The 14,733-nt window shown below is 43.3% G+C and overlaps 1 pseudogene; it reads left to right on the top strand.

Moving 5' to 3' along the window:
- Nucleotides 1-12,685: 12,685 nt before the first annotated feature.
- The window catches only part of LOC106733262 (non-histone chromosomal protein HMG-17 pseudogene), an 18,142-nt pseudogene continuing 16,094 nt past the window's right edge, over nucleotides 12,686-14,733 (top strand).

Below are 14,733 nucleotides of genomic sequence, written 5' to 3' on the forward strand. Positions count from 1 at the left end.
AAAAACAACAGACACAAAGACAATATACTAAAGTTGGCAAGAGGGAAGTGTCAAGTTACTTACAAAGGTCATCCCATCAGGCTAACATTGAACCTCTCGGCAAAAACAATGCAGGCAAGGAAAGAATGTGGAAATATAGTCAAAGTGTTGAATGAAAAACAGTTCCAACATGGGAACCAGCAGTTAGCGTAATGGCTATGTCGCTAGACTCCCACGTAGTCGACCGCGGTTCGCGTCCCGGACCCGGTGGCTTAAAACTCACGCCGGGTGCGTGTGCATGCGTGCCCAAGATCCCAAGAGGAGAATGAAGGAGAAGGGATTGCGGCGTGACCATCCCCCCTGGGGGGTGATTTCTCGCTTTCTGTCTCTAATGTCTCTGTCTGTCTGGCGAGTGCATGCGCCCTATAGCGAAAATCTCTCCAAAAAAAAAAACCAAAAAACAAAAAACAATTCCAACCAAGAATACTATACCCAGCAATATTGTCTTTCATATGGGAAAAAAGATAAAAACATTCTCAAATAAACAAAATCTGAAGGAATTTATCAACTCTAGACCAGCTCTTCAGGAGATTCTGAAGGGAGTGCTATACCAGGAAAACAAAAAAATCAGATGGACAGTTATAAGACAGCAAAGAGCAACCAAGAAAATGGTTCACTTAATGATAAAAACAGGTCTGGAAATATCAATACTAACACTGAATGTCAATGGATTAAATTCTCCAGTTAAGAGACACAGACTGGCTGAATGGATAAGAAAACAGAAATCCTCTATCTCTTGCCTACAAGAAACTCACCTTATGGATAAAGGCATACAAAGACTAAAAGTGAAGGGCTGGAAAAAGATATTCCATGCAAATGGAAATCAAAAAGAACTGGAGTTGAGATATTGATTTCAGACAAAATAGGCTTCAAGTTAAAGACTGTAAGAAGAGACGAAGAAGAGCATTACATCATTGTAAATGAGATAATCCAGCAAGAAGACATAATGCTTATAAATATCTATGCACCCAACTCAGGAGCTCCTAAATATGTGAAGGAAAGACTATTGAAGCTAAAAGGAGAGATAGGGAGAAACAATACAATTGTTGGGGATCTCAACACCCCATTATCTCCTTTAGACAGATCTTCTAGGCAAAAAATAAATAAAGAGATACAGGACCTAAATGATATTATAAATTGAATGGGCTTGATAGATATCTATAGAACTTTCCACCCTAAGACCACAAAATATACATTTTTCTAACCCTGGCATGGAACCTTTTCAAAGATTGATCATACCTTAGGACCCAAATCAAGCCTTTACACATTCAAAGGCATAGAAACTATATCCAGCATCCTCTCTGACCATGATGGCATTAAACTCTAGATTAATTTCAAGAAACAACCCCGAAAATACACAAACACATGGAAACTGAACAACCTACTTCTCAATGACTTCTTCACTACTGAAGAAATTAAGGCTGAAATAAAAAAATTTATGGAAACAAATGATAATGAGTATTCAAGTGTCCATAATCTATGGGACACTGCAAAAGCAGTCATAAGAGGGAAATTTATAGCAATTAGTGCACATAAGAAAAAGACAGAAAGATGGCAAATAGATAACCTAACATCATGCCTCAGGGAATTGGAAAAACAACAACAACAACAAAATCCCAGGTGAAAAGAAATAATAAAGGTTTGAGCAGAAATAAATGAAATAGAAAATATATGAACAATACAGAAAATAAATGAAAGCAAAAGCTGGTTCTTTGAAAGATTAACAAGATAGACACACCATTGGCTAGACTGATGGAGAAGAAAAAAGAAACCAGATAAATCAAATATGTGATGAAACAGGCAACATTACAACAGACATAACAGAAATACAAAATATCCTTAGAGGATACTATAAGTGACTATATGCCAACAAACAAGAGAACTTGGAGGAGATGAACAAACTCCTGGATGCATATAATCTACCAAGATTGAATCAGGAGGACATAGAAACCCTGAATGACCGATAACGAGCCAGGAAATTGAATCAGTGATAAATAACCTCCCGACAAAGAAAAGCCCAGGTTCAGATGGCTTCACTTCTGAATTCTAAAAACCTTTAAGGAAGAATTAATCCCTATTCTACTCAAATTATTTTTAAAGATTCAAAAGGAAGGAAACTTTCCAAATTTATTTTATGAAGCCTCCATCATCCTCATTCCCAAAACAGATAATGACATGGCAAAAAAGGAAAACTACAGACCAATATTATAGATGCAAAAATTCTCAACAAGATACTCACAAATCGTATACAACAACATATAACAAAGATTATTCATCATGACCAGGTAGGCTTTATCCCAGAGATGCAAGGGTGGTTCAACATATGCAAGACCACAAATGTAATACACCATATTAACAGAAAGAAAGATTTAAAACCATATGATCATTTCAATTGATGCAGAGAAAACATTTGATAAAATTCAACATCCTTTCATGATTAAGACCCTCAGGAAGATTGGTATAGATGGATCATTTCTCAACACAATAAAAGCCATCTATGAAAAACCTACAGCTAACGTTATACTGAATGGGGGAAAGCTGAAAACTTTTCCACTAAAAACTGGTACTAGGCAAGGCTGCTCACTTTCTGTACTGCTTTTTAATATAGTGCTGGAAGTCTTAGCTAATGCAATCAGAAAGGAGAACAATATATAAAGCATTCAAATAGGCAAAGAAGAGTTGAAAATATCTTTATTCACAGATGACATGATAGTATACTTAGAAGATCCAAAGGTCTCCATGAAAAAACTTCTCGACATAATAAGTGAATACAGTAAAGTGGCAGGATACAAAATCAACATCCAGAAATCTATAGCATTTCTACATATGAACAACAAGTTGAACGAACTAGAGCTGAAGAAAGGAATCCCTTTCACCGTAGCCAGAAAATGTATAAGATACCTAGGCAAAAACCTAACTAAGGAAGTCAAAGGCCTTTATAAAGAAAACTATGAAAATCTTAAAAAAGATATTGAAAGCGACATAAAAAAGTAGAAGGACATTTCATATTCCTGGATTGGAAGAATTAACATAATCAAAATGGCAATTCTGCCCAAACAAATCTACATATTTAATGCAATTCCAATCAAAATGCCAGAGATATTCTTCACAGATCCAGAAAAGACAATTATAGAATGTGTTTGGAATCATAAAAGACCTCATATTGCCAAAGCAATCCTGCACAAGAAGAGGCATAAGTGAGAGGCATATCACTCCCTGATCCCAAGATATACTATAAAGCTGTGATCATCAAAACAGCATGGTATTGGCACAAAAATAGACATGTGGACCAATGGAATAGAATAGAGACCCCAGAAACAATCTCCAAAGCTTACTGCCAACTGATCTTTGACAAAGGATACAGGTCAATCCATTGGGAAAAGGAAAACCTCTTTAATAAATGGTGCTGGAAAAACTGGGTGTCCACCTGCAGAAAGATGAAACTGAACCCCTATCTTTCACCATTAACAAAAGTCAACTCAAAATGGATCAAAGATCTGAACCTAAGACCTCAAACTATAATACTACTGATGTAAAATGCTGGGGAAACTCTAGGAGACATTGGAGTAGGCAAAGATTCTTAAATAAGACTTCCAAAAAACAGGCAATAATCCCTAAAATAGACAAGTGGGATTATATCAGACTAAGAAGTTTCTGCACAGCAAAGGACACAGTAACAAGTATGAATCAACAGCCCTCAAAATGGGAGTATATTTTTGTAAAATATGCGTCAAACAAGGGACTGATAACCAGAATACACAGGGAACTCAAGCACCTTACAGACAAAAAAATAAATAAATAAAAATGATTAACCCTATTAAAAGATGGGAAAATGAGCTGAACAAAAGTCTCTCTAAGGATGACATACGAACAGACAAAAAGCATATGAGGAAATGCTCAACATACCTCATCATACAGGAGATGCAGATTAAAACCACGATGAGATACCACCTAACCCCTGACAGAATGGCAAAGATTAAACATATAAAAAGTGGTGGGAACCAGCAGTTAGCGTAATGGCTATGTCGCTGGACTCCCACGTAGTCGACTGCGGTTCGTGTCCCGGACCCGGTGGCTTAAAACTCACACCGGGCGCGTGTGCGTGCGTGCCCAAGATCCCGAGAGGAGAATGGAGGAGAAGGGACTGCGGCATGACCATCCCCCTTGGGGGTGATTTCTCGCTTTCTGTCTCTATGTCTCTCTGTCTGGCAAGCGCACGCGCCCTATAGCAAAAACCTCTCCAAAAAAAAGAGAATATATGTATGGATACGAATGCCCAGCCCTATAGCAAAGCAATTAAGCTTTGTGCATAGAGAGCCAGATCACACATGGCCAACTACGATTCAATTCCTGGCCCCAGCGGCTTGAAAAACAGGGAGAGTGCATTTGTGTGAACAGAGTCCGGACAGGATGGAGAAATGGATGAAGGGAGATTGCAGCATGACCATGCCCGTTGGGAGGTGGTTTCTCTTTCTTTCTCTCTCTTATGAGCACACGTGGCCTCTGGCAATAAAAATAACAAAATAAAATGTATGTATGTATGTACATATGTAAGTCAAGGCTCACTCATGCCTAGAGAAAGATCTTGAGAGATGAAGAGCAAATCAATAATGGTAATTATTCTCCAGCAAGGGTATTGGGTTAGCTGTGGGGTGCTGAAGGGGACGTGATTAGTTCTAGACTAACCAGATTTGTACTGCTTGTACATTTATCCATATAAATATAAACTATTCATTAACAGACAGGCCTACAGACTTATTTCTTCTTGGACAGACCCACGGTACAGTCACAATGGACAGTAGTCTCAGTGTGCCAGCCTCAGACCCGAAGGCCCCAGAAGTGCCGCAGCCTTCTATGGGCCCAAATCTTCAGTCTCTCCAGTCTTCACGCAACTTGTTGTCCAGACTGTCAGCCAGGACCTGCGGTATTCCCGCCCTTTACATCTTCCTGTCTGTTCAGGAGCCCGTCTGGGATCTTGTGCTGGCGTGGATTCCGCGTCATAGTGATCACACATCCCACCTCGTCCCGGGTGACCTCTCCTGCCCTTGTGGTGAGGTCGATCTCTGCTCTACTCCACACCATGGGAGCATGACTTTACCCCACACGCTCAAGGACCATGATGGCAAAGGCTACCTCCACCGTCCAACAACGTCGGTGTGGAGTACTCGTAAAGTGTGCTGGCACATAGGACCCATGTAGTCGACCATGGTTCGAGTCCCAGACCCGGTGGCTTATACTCACTCCAGGTGTGTGTCCGTGTGTGTGCTCATGATCCCGAGAGGAGAAAGGAGGAGAAGGGATTGTGGCATGGCCATCCCCCCTGGGGGGTGATTTCTCGCTTTCTGTCTCTTTGTCTCTCTCTGTCTCTCTGGCGAACGCACGCGCCCTGTAGCAAAAAACTCTCCAGAAAAAATGTGTGCTGCCACTTCTCAGGGATCCTAGAGACATGGCGGCAGCAGTGGCGTGGAGGCCTCCTGTGGAAGAGCCCGTGGTCTGTACTTTCACAAATGGACACATCTGTACCTCGTGTTTTCAGGGATGTGTTTCAGCAGTCGGAAAGGAATGAATGCATTAGATAAGATGATTTCCACTGAAAATAACAGAAAACCCCAAATTGAAATTGGCCTGAGCAGTCACGGAAATTCTTTTCTCACTTGACCAGAAAGCACCCGGTATGCTACAAGGTTGGCTACTTCGGTCTCTCAGTGTGGTCCTCGAGGTCCAGGGCCTTTCCAGCCTTTCCAGCCTCATCCTCTGCATGCTGGCTGTTCGGCTCCCCTCACAAGATGACTGCAGCAGTTCCTGGCATCATTCTGGACATTACCACACCCAGAGAGAGAAAGGGGCCCCTCCTCCTGTGACCTAAGATGGGGACACCTTTCCCGGAACTCCCAGGACCAATGCTTCCTCCAGTCTCGCTAGCCAGAACTAAGTCACAGCCCCCATCCTGAGGCACACATGGCAAGAGGAGAGGAGTTAGCTCTGTGACAGATCAAGCACCAGTCCTGAGAGAAACAGAGCAACAGGGCAGAGCAGCGAGTCTTCCTGAAAACTATCTGTTCGTGGATATGTCGCCACGCTGCAATCCCCCTCCTCAGCCCTGCAGCTCCCCAGGACCTGGGAGCCCCCATATGCTCCAGCGTGTTTTCAAGCTGACTTGGGGATTCAAACCCCTGGTTATGGTTTCCAGCCTGGTGGGGCATGTGCATGGCTCCTGCGTCACAACCGCGGGGCATCTGCTTACTGTTGACAATTCAGAAAACTCAATCTTGTCAAAATTTCAGTTCCCCCAAATTGTTTTATACATTCAATGCAATTGAAATAATAATAATAATAAAAGTCTAGCAAGTGTTTTTTTTTTGAGAGTTTTTTGGCTACAGGGCATATGCACTTGCTGGAGAGAGACATAGAGACAGAACGCAAGAAATCATCCCCACATGGGATGGCTGCAGCGCAATCTCTTCTCCTTCCTTCTCCTCTCAGGATTTTGGGCATGCACATGCACCCAGTGTAAGTTTGAAGCCACCGGGTCCAGGACTGGAACTGCAGTCAACCACGTGGGAGTTCAGTGTTGTCACCATTATGCCATCTGCTGATCCCTCTAGCAAACTTTTTTAAAAATAATTATATTATTTAACTTTATTATTATTATTTTCCAGTTTGATTAGAGAGAGACAGAGCGACAGAGAGGGAAAAGGAGAAAGCAAGCCATCAGGTCCAGGATTCAAACTGCAATCAGTCATGTGGGTGTCCAGTGCCTTTAATCACCATACCACCTGCCACCCCCACCCCCACAGCAAGCTTTTTAAAAATAGAAATACAAACTGTTTCTACAATTTCTTTAGAAAACCAAAGGACCTAGAATACCAAAAACAACATTGGGAAAGAACAAAACGTGAAGAATAACTACTAAATGTGAAGATTTGCTATAAGAGCTATAATACTACCGCAGCGTGGTGTTGATGTAAGAATGGACTTGCTGGGGCCGGGAGGTGGCCGGGTAGTTAAAGGCTCTAGAACCTCACATGGCCAACCATGGTTTAAGTCCTGGACCTGGTGGCTTGCTTTCTCACTTTCCCTCTCTCTCTCTTTCTCTGATCAAACTGGAAAATAATAATAATAATAAAGTTAAATAAAATAATTATTAAAAAAAAAGAATAGACTTACTGCTCAGTAAAACAAAATAAAGTTTATAAAAGAGACTCATGCATAAATGGTCAATTGGTTGTTGACAAAGGGGCCAACGGTAAGCAGATGCCCAGCAGCTGTGATGCAGGAGCCACGCATGTGCCCCGCCAGGGAAGCCATAACCAGGGCTTTGGGTTCCCAGGTCAGCTTGTAAACACGCTGGAGCACATGGGGGCTCCTAGGTCCTGAGGAGCTGCGGGGCTGAGGAGGGGGATTGCAGCGCGGCGTGTCTTCCTTTTCTCTCTCTCATGAGTTTGCACACACGCTCTCCATAATAATAACAATAACAATAATCATATAAGAGTGAATGAAGAGTTTTTCAACAAATAGTGCTGGAACAGTTGTATTATACACGGTGCACACACACATGCACACACACTCAAGAGACCTGTACACTGGGAACCAGCAGTTAGCGTACTGGCTATGTCACTGGACTCCCACGTAGTCGACCACGGTTCGTGTCCCGGACCCGGTGGCTTAAAACTCATGCCGGGCGCGTGTGCGTGCGTGCCCAAGATCCCGAGAGGAGAATGGAGGAGAAGGGATTGCGGCGTGACCATCCCCCCTGGGGGGTGATTTCTCGCTTTCTGTCTCTATGTCTCTCTCTGTCTGTCTGGCGAGCACATGCGCCCTACAGTGAAAATCTCTCCAAAAAAAAAAAAAAAAGAAAAAGAGACCTGTACACTGAATCATATCCAAAATTCAACCAAAATGGATCATGGACCTAAGCATAACACCAACAACTGCACAACTTCTAGAAGAAAACAGGGGAAAGAACGTAGCAATCTTAGGTTAGGCAAATATTGCTTATACAGCACAAAAACTTCAAACCATGAAGTAAAAATAGCTCTCTTTTTTCTCAAAATGTAAAGCTTCTGCTCTCTCTTTGAACTCTTAAACTTAACCACCAAAAGACAACTAACTTGAGACCAGCAGGTAGTATGGTGATTAAGAAAAGATGCTGGGAACCCGCAGTTAGTGTAATGGCTATGTCACTGGACTCCCACGTAGTCGACCGCGGTTTGCATCCCGGACCCGGTGGCTTAAACTCACGCCGGGCGCATGTGCGTGCGTGCCCAAGATCCCGAGAGGAGAATGGAGGAGAAGGGATTGCGGCGTGACCATCCCCCCGGGGGGTGATTTCTCGCTTTCTGTCTCTATGTCTCTCTCTGTCTGTCTGGCGAGCGCACACGCCCTATAGTGAAAACCTCTTCAAAAAGAAAGAAAGAAAGAAAGAAAGAAAAGATGCTCATGGTTGCTAGTCATTGGGGAAATACAAATGAAAAGTAGAATGAGAAGCTGGCAGGTGGCATGGTGGTTAAGGCGCTGGACTCCCATATAGCCATCTGCAGTTAAAGTCTCAGACCTGGTGGCTTGCTTTCTCTACTTCCCCTTCTCTCTCTCTCTGGCCCTCTTTGGTGGGCACACATATAGCAAATTCAAACAATAGTAATGATAATCATAAGTAAAGTTAAGCAAGTAATTATTAAAAAAAAAAAAAAGCACAGTGAGATATCATTTCACACCCACTAGGGGAGCTAGCATCAAAATGACAGGCAGTACCCAGTATGTGCAGTTCTTCGCAAGTTAAACAGAATTACTATGTGGCCCAAGAACTTCACTCCCAGGTACATACCGTAAGAGAAATTAAAACATGTCTCCACACAAAAACTTGTACACAAGTGTTCACAGTAGCGTTATGTGTAACGGCCAAAAAGTGAACACAATCCAAATGTCCATCAGCCGATGAATGGATAAACAAAGTGTCATGTGGGGACCAGCAGTTGGCGTAATGGCTATGTCGCTGGACTCCCATGTAGTCGACCGTGGTTCATGTCCTAGACCTGGTGGCTTGACCTTGGGCATGCATGCCAGGCACGTGTGCATGCATGCCCAGGATCCCAAGAGAAGAATGGAGGAGAAAGAATTGCAGCATGGCCATCCTCCCTGGGGGGTGATTTCTCTCTTTCTGTCTGTATCTCTCCCTCTTTCGGGCAAGCGCATGTGTCCTATAGCAAAAACCTCTCAAAAAAAAAAATAAAACAAAAACAAAAACAAACAAACAAACAAAAACCACCAAAGTGTCGTGTGTCCATGCAATGGGACATTATTGAGCAATAAAAAGGAATGAGGTTCTGATACACGCTATGACATGGATCAGACTTGAATATACCATGCTAAGCGAGAGAAGACAGGAGCATGAAATGTCCAGAGATAAGCAAGTCGACACACACAAAGATTAGCGTGGCCGGGATCCGGGGGATGGGAGACTTGGCACTGGCTGCTGAGTACGGGGTTTCTTTCTGGAGCGATGGAATGGTCTGGAGTTGGATGGCGCTGACGGCTGCAAACTTTGTATACTAAAAACCACTGAACTGGATACCTGTAAGGGACGCACTTACGGTGTGTAATTATATTTCCATTTTTTTAAAAAAAAAGCAGATTATTTTTAAAAACAAGTTCCAACCTTTGAAAGACATTAAGAAAATAAAGAGATGTCAAAGAGTGAGAGAAACATATCTGATAAAGGAAACTGCTGTGGTATGAATGTATCCACACACACACAAAAAATTATGTGTTAAAATTTGGTGAGCCACTGTAACAATGATGAGAGGGTAAAACTTAATCCAATGGGATTAAGAGATGGCACCAGGCCACACCATGGCAGTTAGGGCTGCTAGATCCCATGTGGCCAACTGCGTGGTTCAAACTCTGGACCTGGCAACTTTAGAAACACACCAGTGTGTTTGCGTGTGTGTGCGTGTGTGTACATGCCCAAAATTCTGAAAGGAGGGAGAAATGGAGGAGAAGGGATTATAGCATGGCCATTCCCACGAGTGGTGCTTTTCTTTTCTTTTTTTGGAGAGCACGTACACTCATCAGAGAGAAACAAACTGAGGGAAGGTGAAAAGTCATCTCGGGGTAGATGGCCACACTGCAACTCTTTTTCCTCCATCCTCCTCTTGGGATTTTGGGCACACATGCACACATGCCTGGTATGATTTTCAAGCTACCAGGTTCAAGACTTGAACCATGGCCAGCCATGCGGGAGTCCAGCGCCTTAACCTCTACCCCTCCTGCTAGCCCCACTTTCTCTCTTTCTCTGTCTCTCTCTGGCAAGTACATGTGCCTTTGACAAAGTTAAGAGCAAAAGATGGCATCTTTGGGAGGTAACTATGATTAAATTCACCTGGGTGAGGCCCCATGATTGAAACTTGGGGGCTTTTCTTTTTAATAATCATTTCATTTAACTTTATTTATTTACTTATTTATTTAAATTTCACCAGAGAGGGACAGAGAGAGAGAGAGAGAAGTGAGAAAGTCGCCAGGTCCAGGACTCAGACTGCAGTTGGTCATGTGGGAGTCCAGTGACCTTAACCACCATGCCACCTACCAGCCCCAGAAACCTGGTGGCTTTATTAGGAGAGGGGATGAGACAGAAACACAGACACCCAGACTGTGCTGCCATTGATGCCCTCTACTGGCCAACCCACCAACAGGCAGCCCCTCGCCAGATAGAGCACCTTTGAAACAAAATAAACCTCTATTCTTTTTTCTTAATTATTTATTTATTTGCTAAACGGCACATGCACTCACCAGAGAGAGACGGAGACGGAGAGGAAAAAGCACCCCCGTGTGAAATGGTCCCGCCACAATCCCTTCTCCTCCACCTTTCCTCCCTTCGGGATTTTGGGCATGCATGCAAACATGCTTGGTGTGTTTCTTAAGTCGCTGGGTCCAGGACTCAAAGTGTGTCATTGGGCATGTGAAATGGAGCTGCCTTAACCAACAGGCCACAGAGCAAGCCCAACTGTCTATTCTTATAAATCACCCAGACTCTGGTGTTTCTGTTACTGGCAACATAACAGACTAAAACATAAAGGTAACCATAATATTAAATTCTCAATACTCAATAATAAGAAAATCATCTAAGTTTAAAAGCATAAAAGATTTGGACAGTTTACCAAAAAACGGGGGGTGGGGGGGAGAGGAATGAAGACGAAGGACCATAAAATGTGAGAAAAGATGCTCAATGCTATTAGTTATAATATTAGGAAAACGTAAATTAAACTACAAGAGGTCGCTGCACACCTAGGAGAATGCTCAAGACTGCGAGGGGAACACTGACAGCACCAAGGATCGGCAAGCACGTGACCACCTGGAACTCTCGCACGTGGCTGACAGCAGTGCAGTAAGGTACAACGACTTGGAAAGCAGTCTGGCAGCTTCTTAAAAAGCTAAACATACTCTTAACACACGGCCCAGCCATTCCACTCCTATGAGAAATAAAAACGTGAGACCAGCAGATGGCGCAATGGTTACATCACTGGACTCCCACATACACAGCCCACGGTTTGAGTCTGGGACCCAGCAGCTTAAAACTCACTCTAGCTCAAAATCCCAAGAGGAAAATGGAAGAGACAGGGATTGCAGCATGGCCAGTCTCCCAGGGTGATTTCTGACTTTCTGTCTCTCTCTGTCTCTCTCTGTCTTCTCTGATGAGTACATGGACCCTATAGCAAAATAATCTCTCTGAAAAAAAAAATTAACAAACATACCAAAAAAAAAAAAAAAAACATATATATATATATATATATATGCATGCTCACATAAAAACCTATACACAAAGGTCCAGAGACAGTAACATTATTGGTTCATAGTAAAAAAGTAGAAACAACCCAAATGTCCATTTGGCTGAAGGGTAAACAAATCTTGGTACGTTCATAGATGGAATACTACTTAGCAGTGAAAAGAAAGAGTTGAGCTACAGTAACCCACACTGACACACACAACGTGTGCATACTGGGTCCCACTCTAACCATGTGGTTTGAGTCACAGACCCAGAGGCCTGAAAGTCATGCCAGCACTTGTGAGTGCCCAAAATTTGAAGAGGAGAATGGAGGAGAAGTGATTTCAGTGTGGCCATCCCCCCCTGGAGGAGTGATTTCTCATTTTCCCTCTCTCTGTCTCTCTCTAGTGAGTGCACATGCCCTATAGCGAAAACATCTTTTAAAAAAGGATCCCGAGTATACAATTCCATTTACGTGACATCCTGGAAGAGTTAAAATTTGAGAGACAGATCAGCGATGCCTGGGAAGTAGGACAGGGGAAGGGGTGCAGGGACCTTGGAGTTGTAACGACGCTGCCCTGTCTGGAGCATGTGGTGGTCCCCAAGTGCAGCCATTTGTCAAAACTCAGAGAACCGTATGTTTCCAAGGGTGATTTTTTAAATTTAGTTATTTCACTGTGTATAAATTACACCTCAACAAATCTTATTTTTAAAAAATTGAACTAGATTAGCTTAAACTACTTCATCCCCTCTCCCCCAAAATACTATATTGAAATATTAAAAGAAATCTGGGGGGAGAAGAGGCGAGAGCAACCCCCAGACTGACCAAAGCCTGCGTGCTGCTGTATCTCCCGCGTCCAGCGCCTACATCCCGCCGTCATCGCCACCATGCCCAAGAGAAAGGCTGAAGGAGACGCTCAAGGAGATAAAGACAAGACGAAGGACAAGCCACAGAGAAGATCTACAAAGTTGTCTGTGAAACCTGCTCCTCCACAGCCAGAGCCCAAGCCTAAAAAGGGCCCTGCAAAGAAGGCAGAGAAGGTGCCCAGAGGAAAAGGGGGAAAAGCAGATGCTGGCAAGGGTGGGAATAACCCTGCAGAAAATGGAGATGCCAGAACCAACCAGGCACAGAAAGCTAAAGGTGCTGGAGATGCCAAGTGCAGTGTGTGCATTTTTGATAACTGTGGGCTTCTGGTGACTGTACAGTTTGAAATACTATTTTTTACCAAGTTTTATAAAAATGCAGAATTTTGCTTTACCTTTTTTTTTCTAAGCTACAGAACACTTCATTGTTTTTTGCACACAAAACACTCCATTGTTTTTTGGAGAAGGGACATTTGTCACTAATAGAATGTCTCTGAAGCTGGATTGATTTGGACAACATCTTTCCCTGTCCCGACCCAGGGGACAGTCGAACAGGTTTCCTGAGGGAAGGAGTGAGAGACGGGACGAATGATGTAGTGTTACAACACGGAGAAAACACAGTGTTACAACTCTTCAGGGTCGTCCGTTTATTGTGGGCAGCACGGAGACAACACAGTGTTACAACTCTTCAGGGTTGTCCAGAGACTACGCAGTGTCACAGTTCTTCAGGGTCATCTGGAGATGACCCGGTGTTACAACTCTTCAGGGTCTTCAGGGTCATCTGGCGATTGTGGTTATATACATGCTGGTGGGCAGTGATTGGTTAAATGAAGGATTGTAAAAGGTGGGTTATGATTGGTTGCTTTTGTGGACCAATCATGAGGTGCCAGATATGCAAATCTGAGGGATTCCAAGCTCACCAATTTGCTATGGGAAATGGCCAATCAGAGTATGGTTTTGAAGGTGAGCCAATCATGGCCTTTGGCATTGTGTAATTGTTTGCTCTCTGAGAAACTGGGGATATTCGCTGGTGTGCAGCCTCCCACATATCCCCCTTCTCTGTTTTAATTTGAGAGATGAGGAAAAGGCCTGAGGGAATCGTGCCTGTCTTAGGTTAGAATCATTTATGGGACCATACGTCCATTCTTATCCGTCATTGGAGAGTCCCATAGCTATGATGAGCCTCCTGTCTTAGGTGGAAGGACTGAACAGTTATTGGGTTCATCAGACTCTCTTACCCGTCTTTGGCTAACCGATTCAGTGCCTCAGGCGAGACCAGTATAGGGGTGTTGATTTTCCATCTCTAGTCTAGTATAGTGGACCTGGATAGGCCACATAGTAAGCAAGTCAATTTGTTGTTTGATGAATGACATGAGCCTATTAAATATAACAGATCCCAGTGAGCAAACAATTAAAAAAACAATGAATGGGCCAGGCCAAAAAGGGGGAGCAGGAAAGGAGGGAGACCATTCCAGGCAGACCATAAGGGATTGTCAGCAAGTTGTTTTCTACGTCATTGGAAAGATTCTTGGAGTTGATGTATTTTGTCACGAACAATGCCAGACTTGTTGGCATGAAAGCAGCAGCGTTCCTGTAAAGCAAGACAGAGACCCCCCCCTGTTCTGCCAGGAGGAGATTTAAACCTCATCTATTTTGAAGAACCACCTCAGCCAGGGAATCTAGTTGGTCTGAGATAAGACCCTCAGTGACTTGGCGTAGATGAAGAGAATAACCCATGCTGCTCCGATCTCTGAACACAGAGGTATGTACCCTGTCAGGTCTGTCTTTTCTTCTGTGCGGTCTAATGGCTGCCTGACAAGGAGCGTTAGCATTTTCATATGCTGGTTGTTTTACAAAGTCTGTACTCGCATCAACATTACCGAATATTCTTTCTGACGTGGTAATTAATCAATGTACAATGTCAGAAAAAGGTTCATCAGGCCCTTGTCTAATGTTAGTAAGGGAGGCGCTCAAATCTCCTTTGGCAGGGAGTTTTTTCCAGGCCTTTATGCCTGCCGTATGAATGAATTTGTGCAAAGAGCCCTGGGTCATACTGCATTTGATTTTCATTG

Source organism: Tupaia chinensis, unplaced genomic scaffold (genome assembly GCF_000334495.1).
Source record: "Tupaia chinensis unplaced genomic scaffold, TupChi_1.0 Scaffold000066_1, whole genome shotgun sequence".
NCBI lineage: Eukaryota > Metazoa > Chordata > Mammalia > Scandentia > Tupaiidae > Tupaia > Tupaia belangeri.